The sequence below is a fragment of the Ovis aries genome, chromosome 13 (genome assembly GCF_016772045.2).
Source record: "Ovis aries strain OAR_USU_Benz2616 breed Rambouillet chromosome 13, ARS-UI_Ramb_v3.0, whole genome shotgun sequence".
In the NCBI taxonomy this organism is placed as follows: Eukaryota; Metazoa; Chordata; class Mammalia; order Artiodactyla; family Bovidae; genus Ovis; species Ovis aries.
This window is the reverse complement of record NC_056066.1, coordinates 36,658,787-36,673,119: the sequence shown is the minus strand read 5'-3', so window position 1 is coordinate 36,673,119 and position 14,333 is coordinate 36,658,787.

The following is a 14,333-nucleotide window of genomic DNA, read 5'->3' as shown; positions in this document are numbered from 1 at the left end:
CTCACAACAGAGCTCATATGGAGAAGTCAATGGCTGAATGCTTCTTTGGTGTTTTAGTCCAAGAGAGTTCCTTGTTCTGGGCAGGCAGATGAGGTGAATCGATGCCTTTTGCTTTATTGCTGTTACTGCTGCTGCTTTAGTTTAGAATTCACAGCACACAAAGCCCTAGAGTGTGTCTCTCAGCCCATCGCCAGGGACACAACAGTGCACTTGTCTTTCAATGCTGCAAACAGGATTTTCTTTCCCCCAGAGTTTCCAGCACTGTTTCCAGTTGTTGGCCTTTTGTGTATCTTCTCAGGTATTTTAACAAAAAGTTAGAGAGGTTACATCAGGTAAGTCTAGTTTTTTGGACAACTTTTTATTACTGAAATTCATATAATAAGAAAGTTGAAAGAATTTTACAGGAAATATCCATACAACTTCCACCTAGATTCAAAAGTATTGATTTTGCTTATTAATGACAAATTTTAATTTTGAAATGCACAAAAAATAGTTTAATTTAAGCAGATTGTTATTATATACATTCCTAGGACTTATGAGCATTAAATATGCTTTATAATGTTAATAATAAAAATATTTAACCAAAGAAAAACTGGAGTATAAATAATTTTTCTATAAATGATATGTCAGCATTACATTAATAAATGGAGAACTGAAGCAATCATTTCAACAATTCATGTTTTATAACGTTTTAATGAGACTTACTTGGATAATTTTTTACAATGATCCACCTCATTCTATAGATTAAAATTGGTTGAATGATGGGAAAGGAAAAATAAATGACCTTGATGTTGATTTGGGCCTATGTTGTCTTAAGTAAAAATTTACCTTAACTATAAATCAATTTGGGCTTTCCTGGTGGCTCAGACAGTAAAGAATCCTCTTGTAGTGTGGGAGACCTGGGTTCACTCCTTGGATTGGCACTATCTCTTGGAGGAGGGCATGGCAACCCACTCCAGTATTCTTGCTGGAGAATCCCCATGGATAGCAGAGTCTGATGGGCTACAGTCCATGTGATCACAAACAGTTGGACATGACTGAGAGACTGAGCACAGCACATAAATAAGTTTAGAGCTCAAGACATCTCCTTTTATACCTAATTTCTTTTTAAAGGATATTATTTATATTATTATATTATATTATATTATATTATATTATATTATATTATACAGTGATACGGGCTTCCCTGATGGCTCAGATGGTAAAAAATCTGCCTGTAATAGTTTCTCACCAGAGGATGAGAACAAGAATGTGAAGATTCTTCTTGGCTTTGCAATTCATCACCCTCCAACATGCTCACAATATGGGAGAAACTAACATCAGCCACTGGGCTGACTTCTTGAGAAGCTGAAGGATGATGGCCTCAAAGTCCTTTACAAGGAGCACTTCAACTCCAACTTCCTTTAAAGGGCTATGTTTTTATACCAAAACTTAGTTGTAATATGCCTCCACTTTACACTTTTCTTCTCACAATATGGCATTTTAAACAGCCCAGCCAAGGGACCTTAAAGCAGTCTTAGGTCTTATGTAACAATTCCCTGCATATTATTATTATTTTTTAAATTTCTTTTCCCTGGCACACATTACAAAGTTTTCCTGCAGATCAAAACCAAAGGCTTGGACCAAGCCCATGTTTGTTTCAACTTGAATCACCACCCACCTGGGTCTGAGTCAGGCTGGCAGTCCAAAGAGAAAATACTGCCTAAGTGTATTACAGCCTCTGGATCTGTACCCATGCTCAGAAGCACAGAAGCAGATCAACTGGGAGAGGCCACAAGGCAACTTTGCCTGGAGATGAATTCTGGGAGGCAGCAGTGTTGAGAGTAGCCCAGCCATTTGGCAGGGAGTAAATAGCAATGACTTCTGAGTGGAACCATTTGAGAAAGAGCAAGGTTGCTCATGATTCCTAAGTAAGGGCTTGCTGAAGCATTGTTTTAAGCTAGAAAGGCTTTCAAGGCAAGCCTTTTCCTCTTGGAGAAGTTTAACACCTGAAAACCAGCCACCTTTCTTTTATAAAACTTCAAAATGTATATAACATTTTAAAACAAAGGCTCACATTCAAGAATTCACTTAAAATAAAAAGTAACTAGAATTGATCTGTTCTTTGCTTCTAGAGGTCCTTTTTTATTCTAGATTTTACATATTCTAAAAGTAGAATCCTTTTCCAATATAACTTTCAGGAAAAAGAAAGGTGGTTTTTATTCACTAATTGTGGCTCTTTCTTTTTTCCCATAGACCAGATTCTGCCAGGTGAGTAAACTGACAGTTGGCTGAGTCCAGCTGTCAAATATCTTTAATTCTCTAAGCCTCTAGGACATTGCTCATCAAGGACAGGCATTAATTCCTCTCCGTCAAAGAGTCTAGCAATGTGCTGGGTCTCCTGAGAAGCTGGTGAGGAGGAGGTATTCTATGCCTTATTTGGGGTTAGTCAAGAGCCTGAAAGCCTGGGAGACCATACTGGCTGCTCTAGGAGGTTTTATGGCTGTGACCGGAGAACATCATTTCCAGCTGCCCCACTGAGTGGCTGGATAGACTGGGACACGTTACTTCATCTCTAAGGCCTATTTCCTCATCTGTAAACGGGGCTGATGGTAACAACCACATCAATGCGCTGTTTTGTATTTTATAACTTACTTTTATTTTGGGGCTGTGCTGGGTCTCCGTTGCTATGCAGGCTTTCCTTTAGTTGCAACAAGTAAGGGCTACTCTCTAGTGCAGTGCTTAGGCTTTTCACCGCAGTGGCTTCTCTCACGGAGCACAGGCTCCATAAGAGCCTGGGGAGGGTGGGCTGCAGCAGTTGCGGCTCCCGGGTTCTAGAGCACAGGCTCAATGGTTGTGGTGCATGGGTTTAGGTGCTCCTCCTCATGTGGGATCTTCCTGGACCGGAGATGGAACGCGTGTCTCCTGCAATGGCAGGCAGATTCTTTACCACTGAGCCACCAGGGAAGCCCCAGTGAGCTGTTTTTCAGATTAATTAAAATAGAAAGAGCACAAAGTAAATGTTAAACCTATGTCAGCCATTACTATCAGATGTCTGAATGTGTGTTTGATGCATGTAACTGTACTACAACCAAACGTCATTTGTGCCAGTAGAACTGCATTGTCAACTCTAGTCAGATAGATCTAGTCAGATATAAACTTCCTTCTTGATTGTGAAAAGATCACCAAGAGGAAACAGTGAACCGACTGCTGAGGCCGGGGGAGAGCCAGAATCTCTAGGGCATTTGCCCCCACCCTCCCTTGCAGCTTTGGCCACCAGTGAGATTTACCTTCTTTGGACCAAGAGAAAGCACTCTTGGGAACCTCTTAGAGCCGGGGTCCCCAGCCTCCAGGATCTAATGCCTGATGATCTCAGGTGGAGCTGATGCAATAAAAATAGAAAGGAAGTGCACAATAAATGTAGCGCACTTGAATCATCCCGAAACCATCCACCCCTCCATCCACAGAAAAACTGTCTTCTATAAAAGTGATCCCCGTTGCCCAAAAGGCTGGGGACCATTGCTCTATGGAACAGTCTGTCTGTGTGTGTGTGCACACATGTGTGTGTTTAAAGTTCTTCAACAAATACACTAAGTTCTGCTTTGGGGATACATCATGGATCCACAAAGAAAACCCTGTAGAAAGAACCATTATGCAAAAAACATTGAGACCTCACTAATACTTGAGTAATTTTGCTGCCTGCATTTACAGACAGACCCTTGAAAGGACCCGAAAAGGTGGCCCAAATAGTCACTACGTGACAGTGCTTTTAATTTCACTAGTGTCCACATGGCTACAGTTTAGTTTCAGATAAATTCACATTAAATAAAATTACAAAATGCAATTTTTCTCTCCAAGGGATGATTTTATTGCTTTAGCATCCATTTTGCTAAGTATATTTTCAAAGTAGAGGTGTGTATACCTGGTAACAGAAAATAAAATGAATAGATATTAAGAAATGGGCATCACCCTGGGAGTTGGTGATGGACAGGGAGGCCTGGCATGCTGCGATTCATGGGGTCACAAAGAGTCAGGCATGACTGAGTGACTGAACTGAGCTGAACTGAACTGAAAGATATTTAGATTCTTTCATATCGTCTACTTTCTAAGTGAAATGTAATTAGTTTTTGCTCCTATTGCCAGAAAAACACAGGAGAATTCTTTCTTTCATTCCCATTTGAAAACAAAAAATCTGATTTCTCTTTCTGTGCCCCATAGCAGATAGTTGTTTAACTTGTCCCTTGTTAATGAATATGTCTATTAAAGGAAAGTTTAATCCCATTTCACAGGTGAAGACTAGAAGGAAGTACAGGGAAAGGAAGTAATTCACCTAATCTCATTCATGTAGAAAGTGGAAAAGGTAGAATTCTGATTCAAAGCCTATCTCCTTTACTACTTCCATTGTCTTCCTGCCAACAAATGGAACTATAGTAATAGTTATCTACTGTATTAAGTAAGGTGTCAGAGGCTTCCCTGGTAAAGAATCTGCCTCAAATGCCAGAGACCTGGATTTGATCCCTGGGTGGGGAAGATCTGGAGAAGGGAATGGCTCCACACTCCAGTATCCTTGCCTGGAGAATCCCATGGAGAGCAGATCCTGGTGGGCTATAGTCCATGGGGTCGTAGAGTTGGACGTGACTAAGCAACTAACATTTCACTTCACTTTTTTGAGGAAGGTTACAGAGTGTACACACTGCGGGTTTAGCAGTGTTTATAATATGTTATTTCCTCAACTTAGGTCATGGATTCACAGGGATTTATTTTTATGTTTCCTAATTTACATCAATGTCGCTTATGAACTTTTATACATATCATCTACTACACAATTAAAAATTGTAATTGCAAAATTCCTGTTAAAAATCCCAGTACTGGTATAAAGATGTGTGGGTAAAATTTAAAGACTAATTTGCTTTAAATTTTCTGATTTATTCCTACATGTCTGGGGAAAGGAGAGATTGGCATGGTGACTTAAGAAAATGTGGAGAGCAAATCTCAAGTCTGGTCACACACTGACCCATAAGACAACTGTTCCTCCAGAATCCACTTTTCTTGGAACTACTCTTTCTCCAGTAATTCATGGTTTTGGTGGAAGATGAATGATCCTACTTCCTGGATACCACTGATTGGAGCCAAGAGCGCTCCCTGGAGACAAGATGCTGTAACTCCAGTAATTCATCTCCTGGCCTGAGTTGACCTGTCTGTAAGCAGGTATGTGATTGAGGCTAAGCCAGTCAGTGTCCTTTATCTAGAATTTTATGACCAGAATTGGAATACTCAAACTCAGATATGATAGTGTATTTTTGGAGAAAAATTCATTTGTATTCAGAAAGAAGGAATGCAAGGCAGACCAAAAAAAAGAAAAGGACAAGCCCCTGGGAATCTTGATGGCATTCAAAGCTTGGTTCCAGAAGTTTCCAAGGCCCACCTACACCCAAGACCTTCCAAACATAAGTTATTTTGTAAGAGTCTACAGTGTACATTTAATAAAGTACCTTTTTTAAGGTACTTTTTCAAAAGTTTTTTTTTTTTTTAACCTAACAGAGTTCTAATTTCTTCATGTTAATTAACCAGCAGGTGGTGCTACAAAGGTATAAGAAGACAGTTATCCAGATAATAAGGACTTTCTCTGCTAGTCACTGAGAATTCAAAAGGTTATAGACTCACAACAGCTATTTCTGCTGAACAGCCAAAAGAAAATTACAAATAGCAAACCAAGAAGCGTACGTGTGTGTGTATGTGCATCCGACTTGACTCTGTGATCCCACGGTCTGTAGTCCACCAGGTTCCTCTGTCCATGGGATTCTCCAGGCAAGAGTACTGGTGTGGGTTGCCATTTCCTCCTGCAGGGGATCTTCCCATCTCAGGGATTGAACTCTGGCATCTGCTGGATCTTCGGGCAGATTCTTTACCACTGAGCCACCTGGAAAGCTATTAGTCATATCAAAAAAATAGACAAAAGAAAAATCACCAGAGTTTCAGAATTTCTTTTGCAAAAAAGAGGATTAAAAAAAAATCAAGAGGCAAAGTAGAAATAACAACTTCCAATCAACATGGAAAAACCATTTAAATTCTGTGCAAATGCATCAGTTTGGTGTAAAATAAAAGGTGTGGACCAGATGACTGCCTGTCTTACTAGCTCTAAAATTCTTTAGCTCTGACGTTAAAAACATCAATGGTAATTTATAACATTTTTAAAATCCTCAAACTATGACAAAGATTAAAAATGGAGGCCTTAGCTAATTTAGTACCAATGATAGAATTGGACCAACTGGTTCAGAATCTGCTTTATCAGCTAGTTATCAAGTTTGCATTGATGAAAAATTGTCACTAGCTCTCAGAGGTGATTTGTGAAGTATCAGATATAGCCCAGGCTCTGTGGATGCTAAAAATACATAGAAATGTTGTATAAGGACACAAGAATACAAAATCCAATCTCTATCATCTTATTTCTTATGGTTTTTAATTTGAAATTACTACTCAAGATCCAGCTCATATTTATTTTCCTTTTAAAGTCTATCTAGTTTATTTTTCCTTTCACACCAGTGGTCCACTTTATGATGAATATTTTCTCTATTGTGATTTAGTACAATAAGTATATACAGAGTAATGATTACAAAATATTTTTGACAAGTATGGAAAATAGTAGTTAATGTTTTCCATCTGCTTGCTGTATGCTATGTCATGAAAAGAAACACTGATCCTATAGAATCAGGAAATACCTATGCAAGTACATGACAGAAATACACATACTTAATGAATTAATTTTAATCACTTACACATTTTTGTAAATGTTACCACATGTTGTTTAAATTACCCATTATCAAAACTAGTGCCCAAATGCTATCACTTCCCAGAGCTTCACTCTGGAAAGTTTTAAACGTTATATTTTAAATTTATTTGTGGAAAATGAGCTATCATTTCTTTCTAGATATCTGATTTCTAAAGCTGAAGTTCAAGTTCTGAAATCTTCCTTCTAAGAGCTTTCATGGGGCTGTCACAAAGGATTTTGTTTGATAGACTTAAATTCTCCAAAAAAGCCAAAACCAAGAACTCTATCTAACGATCTCAAATTCAAACTACAGATTGCAAAGGGGAATACAAAATATGTCACAATTTCAATCTGCAGGCTTGGAAGGCACTGCAGATAGTCCATGTTCTTAGGAAGTCAGGTAATGCTAGTGGTGAAGAATCCTCCTGTCAATGCAGGAGATGCAATAGATGCAACTTTGATCCCTGGGTCAGAGAGATTCCCCTGGAGAAAGAAATGACAACCCTCTCCAGTATTCTTGCCTGGGAAATGCCATGGACAGAGGAGCATGGTGGGCTATTCTCTTTCACCTTCATCAAGAGGCCCTAGTTTTTCCTAATTTTCTGCCATTAGAGTGGTATCATTTTCTACATTCACCTTTATGGCAGAATGTGAAGCAGAACTAAAGAGGCTCTTGATGAAAGTGAAGGAGGAGAGTGGAAAAGCTAGCTTAAAACTCAACATTCAAAAAACTAACATCATGGCTTCCCGTCCCATCACTTCATGGCAAATAAATAGCGAAACAATGGAAACAGTGAGAAACTTTATTTTCTTGGGCTCCCAAAATCACTGCAGTTGGTGACCGCAGCCCTGAAATTAAAAGACACTTGCACCTTGGAAGAAAGCTATGATCAACCTAGGCAACATATTAAAAAACAGAGATATTACTTTTCTGACAAAGCTCCATCTAATCAAAACTATGGTTTTTCCAGTAGTCATGTATGAATGTGACAGTTGGACCATAAAGAAAGCTGAGCACCAGAGAACTGATACTTTTGAACTGTGGTGCTGGGGAAGACTCTTGAAAGTCCCTTGGACTGCAAGGAGATCAAACCAGTCAATCCTAAAGGAAATCAGTCCTGAATATTCATTGGAAGGACTGCTACTGTAGCTGAAGCTCCAACACTTTAGCCACTTGATGGGAAGCACTGAATCATTAGAAAAGACCCTGATGCTGGGAAAGGTTGAAGGGAGGAGAAGGGGCAACAGAGGGTGAGATGGTTGGAAGGCATTACCAACTCCATGGACATGAGTTTAAGCAAGCTCCGGGAGATGGTGAAGGGCAGGATAGCCTGGAGTGCTGCAGTCGCAAAGAGTCAGATACAACTGAGTGACTAAACAACAACACATCTGCATATCTGAAGTTGTTAATATTTCTTGCAGAAACCTTGATTCCAGCTTGTGATTCATCCAGCCTGGCATTTCAGATGACATACTCTGCACAGAAGTTAAATAAACAAGTTGACAATATGTAGCCTTGTCATACTCCTTTCCCAATTTTCAATCAGTTGCATGTTTGATTCTAACTGTTGCTTCTTGACCCACATACAGGTTTCTCAGGAGACAGAGAGTTTATAATAATCTTATGATAAATATAGTAATTTGTTAATTATTTAGTTCAGTTCAGTCATGCAGTCGTGTCCAGCTCTTTGCGACCCCATGCACTGGCAGCATGCCAGTACTCCTTGTCCATCCCCACCTCCCAGACTTTACCCAAACTCATGTCCATTGAGTCGGTGATACTATCCAACCATCTCATCCTTCATCATCCCCTTCTCCTCCTGCCCTCAATATTTCCCAGCATCAGGGTCTTTTCAAATGAGTCAGTTCTTCACAACAAGTGGCCGAAGTATTGGAGTTTCAGCTTCAACGTCAGTCCTTCCAATGAACACTAGGAACTGATCTCTTTTAGGATGGACAGGTTGGATCTCCTTGCAGTCCAAGGGACTCTCAAGAGTCTTCTCCAACACCACAGTTCAAAAGTATCAATTCTTTGGCACTCAGCTTTCTTTATAGTCCAATTCTCACATCCATACATGACTACTGGAAAAACCATAGCCTTGACTAGATGGACCTTTGTTGACAAAGTAATGTCTCTGCTTTTTAATATGCTATCTAGGTTGGTCATAACCTACCTTTCAATGAGTAAGCTTCTTTTAATTTCATGGACGCAGTCACTATCTGCCGTGATGTTGGAGCCCCAAAATATAGTCAGCCACTGTTTCCACTGTTTCCCCATCTATTTGCCACGAAGTGATGGGACCAGATGCCATGATCTTTGTTTTCTGAATGTTGAGCTTTAAGCCAACTTTTTCACTCTCCTCTTTCACTTTCATCAAGAGACTCTTTTGTTCTTCTTCATTTTCTGCCATAAGGGTGGTGTCATCTGCATATCTGAGGTTATTGATTTTTCTCCCAGCAATCTTGATTCCGGCTTGTGCTTCATCCAGCTGATTGATTATTAGAAAAATGCAAATCAAAACTATAATGCGATATCACCTCACACTGATCAGAATAGCCATCATCAAAAAATCTACAAACAATACATTATGGAGAGGATGTGGAGAACAGGTAACCCTCCTGCACGATTGGTAGGAATGCAAATTTATACAGCTACCATGTAGAATAGCATGGAGATTCCTTAACAAACTAGGCATAAAACTACCACATCACTCAGCAATCCCGGTACTGTGCATACACCCTGAGAAAAACCACAGTTCAAAGACACATGCACCCCAATGTTCGCTGCAGCACTATTTACAATAGTCAGGACACGGAAATGATCTTGATGTTCACGGACAGATGAATGGATAAAGAAGTTGTGGTATGTATATACAATGGAATATTGTTACTCAGCCATAAAAGGGAATGGATTTAACTCAGCTGTAGTGAGGTGGATGAACCTAGAGCTTGTTACACAGAGCTAAGTAAGTTCAAAAGAGGAAAATATTGTATGTTAACACATGTTCAATCTAGAAAAATTGTACTGATAATGCTATCTGTAGGGAAGGAATGGAGATGCAGACATAAAGAACTTATGAACACAGCGGGGGAAGAAGAGGGTGGGATAAATTGAGAAAGTAACGTTGACCTATAAACAGTACCATGTATGAAGTAGACAGCAAGTGGGAAGCTGCTATATGACACAGGGAGACCAGCTTGATGCTCTACAATGACCTAGAGCGGTAGGATGGATGATGTGGGAGAGAGGCTCAAGATGGAGGGGATATATATATATGCAGTTATGCCTGATTCACATTGCTATACAGCAGAAAGTGTTGTGGAATCTGTAGTTGCACAACATACCTCAGAGGACACTCAAGACAGTGGAGTAGAGTTTATTACACCAGCAGGGTCCAAGGGGAATCAGTTCCCAACAAGGAACCCTGATGTTTCTTAGAGGCCCAGTTATACACCCCGTGCTGTTGCAGGAAGAGGGACCCCTTCCAGCGCTTGAAACTGGGCTCTTGTCTAACACTCAGAAATGGATTGTCTAGGAGACACATGTGCTGACAAAGCAAGAGATCGAATGGGAAAGGGTACCCAGGTGGAGAGCAGTAGGGTAAGGGGACCCAGGAGAACATCTCTGCCAGGCTCACAGTCTCAGGTTTTTATGGTGAAGGGATTAGCTTCCGGGTTGTCTTTAGCCAATCATTCTGACTCAGATTCCTTCCTGGTGATGCATGCCTTGTTCAGCCAAGATGGATGCTAGAGATTCTGTGAGGTGGTCAGACATGTGGTGTCTCCTTTTAACCTTTCCTGAACTCTTCCAGTTGGTGGTGGTTTATTAATTCTGTGTTCCTTACCAGGACCTCCTGTCTTAAAACAACTCACGCAAATAGTTACTATAGCGCCTGGCCAGGGTGGGTTGTTTCAGTCAGTGTGCTTCTACTAATACTGCTGCGTGACTGGTTACATGTTAGCAACCTCTTTGTTGTATATGACTGAGTTTTACAACAAGTAGGTGCTAGGAGAACAAACAATTAAGGTGAAAGGGGGGAAACACTGATTATACATCACAGGGGGATGTCTCCATGGTTAATGTAACAGGGGCAGCCTGACCTCAACCACAGTCTCTGTTTGCCATCTGTAGGGAGGGAAGTCTCCAGGAGACCTGGTTTTCATTAGCAACGGTTTCCTTACTCTTGGGCAGGGCTCAGGCCCAGTTTGCATCCTGTCTTTAAGATGGATGACAGGCTTCAAGATGGAGTCTCTCCTGCTTTCCTCACACTGGCCCCAACAAAGGTAACACAACATTGTAAAGCAATTAACCTCCAAGTAAATAAATAACTAGAAACCTCCTGGAAGGTTGTTGCTGAGCTGTGAAAGGTGCCAGGATTCTTGGCCTCCAGAGGAGAGGAATTCAATCCGGGGCCAGTGACGAGTCTTGATCACTCGGAGCTTTTGTGTGATAAAGTTTTATTGAAGTAAAAAAGAGATAGACAAAGCTTCTGACATAGATATCAGAAGGGGGCAGAAAGAGTGCCCTCCTGCTAGCCTTCAGCACTATGTTATATTCCTATCAGCAGGCTACTAATTAGAAAAATGAAATATCTCAAAACTCAGAGTAGCACCAGGCCCCTCACCCACAACATGCGTTTTGAGATAACATTAGCACAAGGTGAGTTGTCCTGGGCCATAAAATGATTGACATGAATCTTGAAGAAAGGCAGGTTTCCAAGCAAAGACATAGTCTCTTTAACATAGCTTAAGAGAGCATTTGCATGAGTAAAATATACTGGCTTGTCAAGTTGGTTCTAGGTCTTAGGCAGAACAGACTTGAAGAAAGACAGGGTCTAGGTAAATACATAGTTCATTAACATGGCTTAAGAAAAACATTTCCATAAGAAAAAACCCATTGGTTAGCTCAAGGTTTGAGAAAAGTTAAGTTCAGGTGGAACCAGGTGTAGTCATGGCAACACAGAATTTCAAAAGAAACCTTCTTTTAAATTTGCATAGAGAAGGAAAAAAATCTGACACTTGTAGTTTGTTTCCTCATTCCCCTTAAGAGAGAGATAAAAATGTCTGACACTTGCAGCCTATTTCCTCCATTTGGAGACCCCTCACCTTCCTGCCTGCTACCCTCTTACTCCCATCTTTTGTTTCAGCAAAGATGAGCTAAGCTTACACTGAAGTTTCTCTGCTACTGCAATAGCTGAATAAAATGTTTGACGATCTTAAAAAACAAAAAGTAAACTTATACGTATAGTTGAATCACTTTGCTATACACCAGAAATTAACACAATTATAAATCAACTATACTTCAACAATTTAAAAAAGGAATATAAGTAAATTTTAAAGTAGATTATAATTACTGCAATGGAAAGTGAAAGTGAAAGTTGCTCAGCTGTGTCTGACTTTTTGCAAATGGAATTCTCCAGGCCAGAATACTGGTGTGGGTAGCCTTTTGCTTCTCCGGGGGTCTTCTCAACCCAGGGATCAAACCCAGGTCTCCCAAACTGCAGGCAGATTCTTTACCAGCTGAGCCACAAGGAAAGCCATAGTGCAAGGGAGACGAGTGTCTATTATGCAACAAAATCTAGAACTCATTTTAAAAATTAAGTTAATTCAACTACAAACTTAAGGCATGGCAACCAGCAAAATGGGGGTGGGAGAGCAGGGTAGGGGGATATTCATCACTCAAAATACAGGAACAAGTCATTATTTCCTTAGTACATGAATAGTTTCTATCAGTTCAGTTCAGTCAGTTGTGTCCGACTCTTTGCGACCCCATAGACTGCAGCATGCCAGGCCTCCCTGTCCATCACCAACTCCCAGAGTTTACTCAAACTCATGTCCATTGAGTTGGTGATGCCATCCAACCATTTCATCCTCTGTCATCCCCTTCTCTTTGTGCCTTTAATTGTTCCCAGCATCAGGGTCTTTTCAAGTGAGTCAGCTCTTGGCAACAGGTGGCCAAAGTATTGGAGTTTCAGCTGCAACATCAGTCCTTCCAATGAACATTCAGGACTGATCTCCTTTAGGATGGACTGGTTGGATCTCCTTGCAGTCCAAGGGACTCTCAAGAGTCTTCTCCAACATCACAGTTCAAAAGTATCAATTCTTCGGTACTCAGCTTTCTTTATAGTCCAACTCTCACATCCATACATGACTACTGGAGAAACCATAGCTTTGACTAGATGGACCTTTGTTGGCAAAGTAATGTCTCTGCTTTTTAATATGCTGTCTAGATTGGTCATAACTTTCCTTCCAGGGAACAAGCATCTTTTAATTTCATAGCTTCAATAGTGAAGAAGAAAGTTTGAATTGTCCAAAAGGGAAACCAGGAAAAGCTATGACAATTCACCCAAAAAGGAAATATGGTGAGTCTAAGCAACAAATTTTAAAAAGTCAAATCAAACTGAGAGACCAATGACACAAATCAAACACTTTAATGACATTCTGGAATAGGCTGTGACAAAAAACTTCATCCACTGCTTATGAGGGTGTAAATTGATACAACTTCAATGAGCGAGTGAGTGAAGTTGCTCAGTCGTGTCTGACTCTTTGCGACCCTGTGGACTGTAGCCTGCCAGCCTCTTCTGTCCACAGGATTTTCCAGGCAAGGATACTGTGGGTTTGCATGTCCTTCTCCAGGATATCTTCCCCACCCAGGGATCAGACCCACTTCTCCTGTGTCTCCCGCACTGCAAACAGATTCTTTACCTGCTGAGCCACTGGGGAAGCCCCAATTCTATGGATTTTATCAATAACTAAGAAAATTAAAATGGGATATTCTATGGTCCAATAAATCCCCTTCTACAAAATCATCTCACAGATACAGTTCTTGTGCTCTAAGAAAAAGACATTTGTTAACTTGCTGCTGCTTAGTCGCTTCAGTCGTGTCCGACTCTGTGCAACCCCATAAATGGCAGCCCACCAGGCTCCCTCATCCCTGGGATTCTCCAAGCAAGAATATTGGAATGGGTTGCCATTTCCTTCTCCAGTGCATGAAAGTGAAAAGTGAAAGTGAAGTCACTCAGTCATGTCTGACTCTTAGTGACCCCATGGACTGCAGCCTACCAGGCTCCTCCATCCATGGGATTTTCCAGGCAAGAGTACTGGAATGGAGCACTGAAGAACTGATGCTTTTGAACTGTGGTGTTGGAGAAGACTCTTGACTCCCTTGGACTGCAAGGAGATCCAACCAGTCCATCCTAAAGGAAATCAGTCCTGAATATTCATTGGAAGGACTATTGCTGAAGCTGAAACTTCAATACGTTGGCCACCTGATGCGAGGAGCTGACTCATTGGAAAAGACCCTGATAATGGGAAGGACTGAAGGTGGGAGGAGAAGGGGCTGACAGAAGATGAGATAGTTGGGTGGCATCACTGATTCGATGGACATGAGTTTGAGCAAGTTCAGGGAGTTGGTGAAGTACAGGGAGGCCTGGTGAGCTGCAGCCCATGGGGTCGCAAAGAGTCAGACATGACTGAGCGACTCACCTGACCTGACCTGAACTGAGGCTACCACGTGACCACCAAGAACACTCTAGCATTCGGTAGCGAACAGCCCGGGTTCAAACAGACTTACTTGGAACTTCTC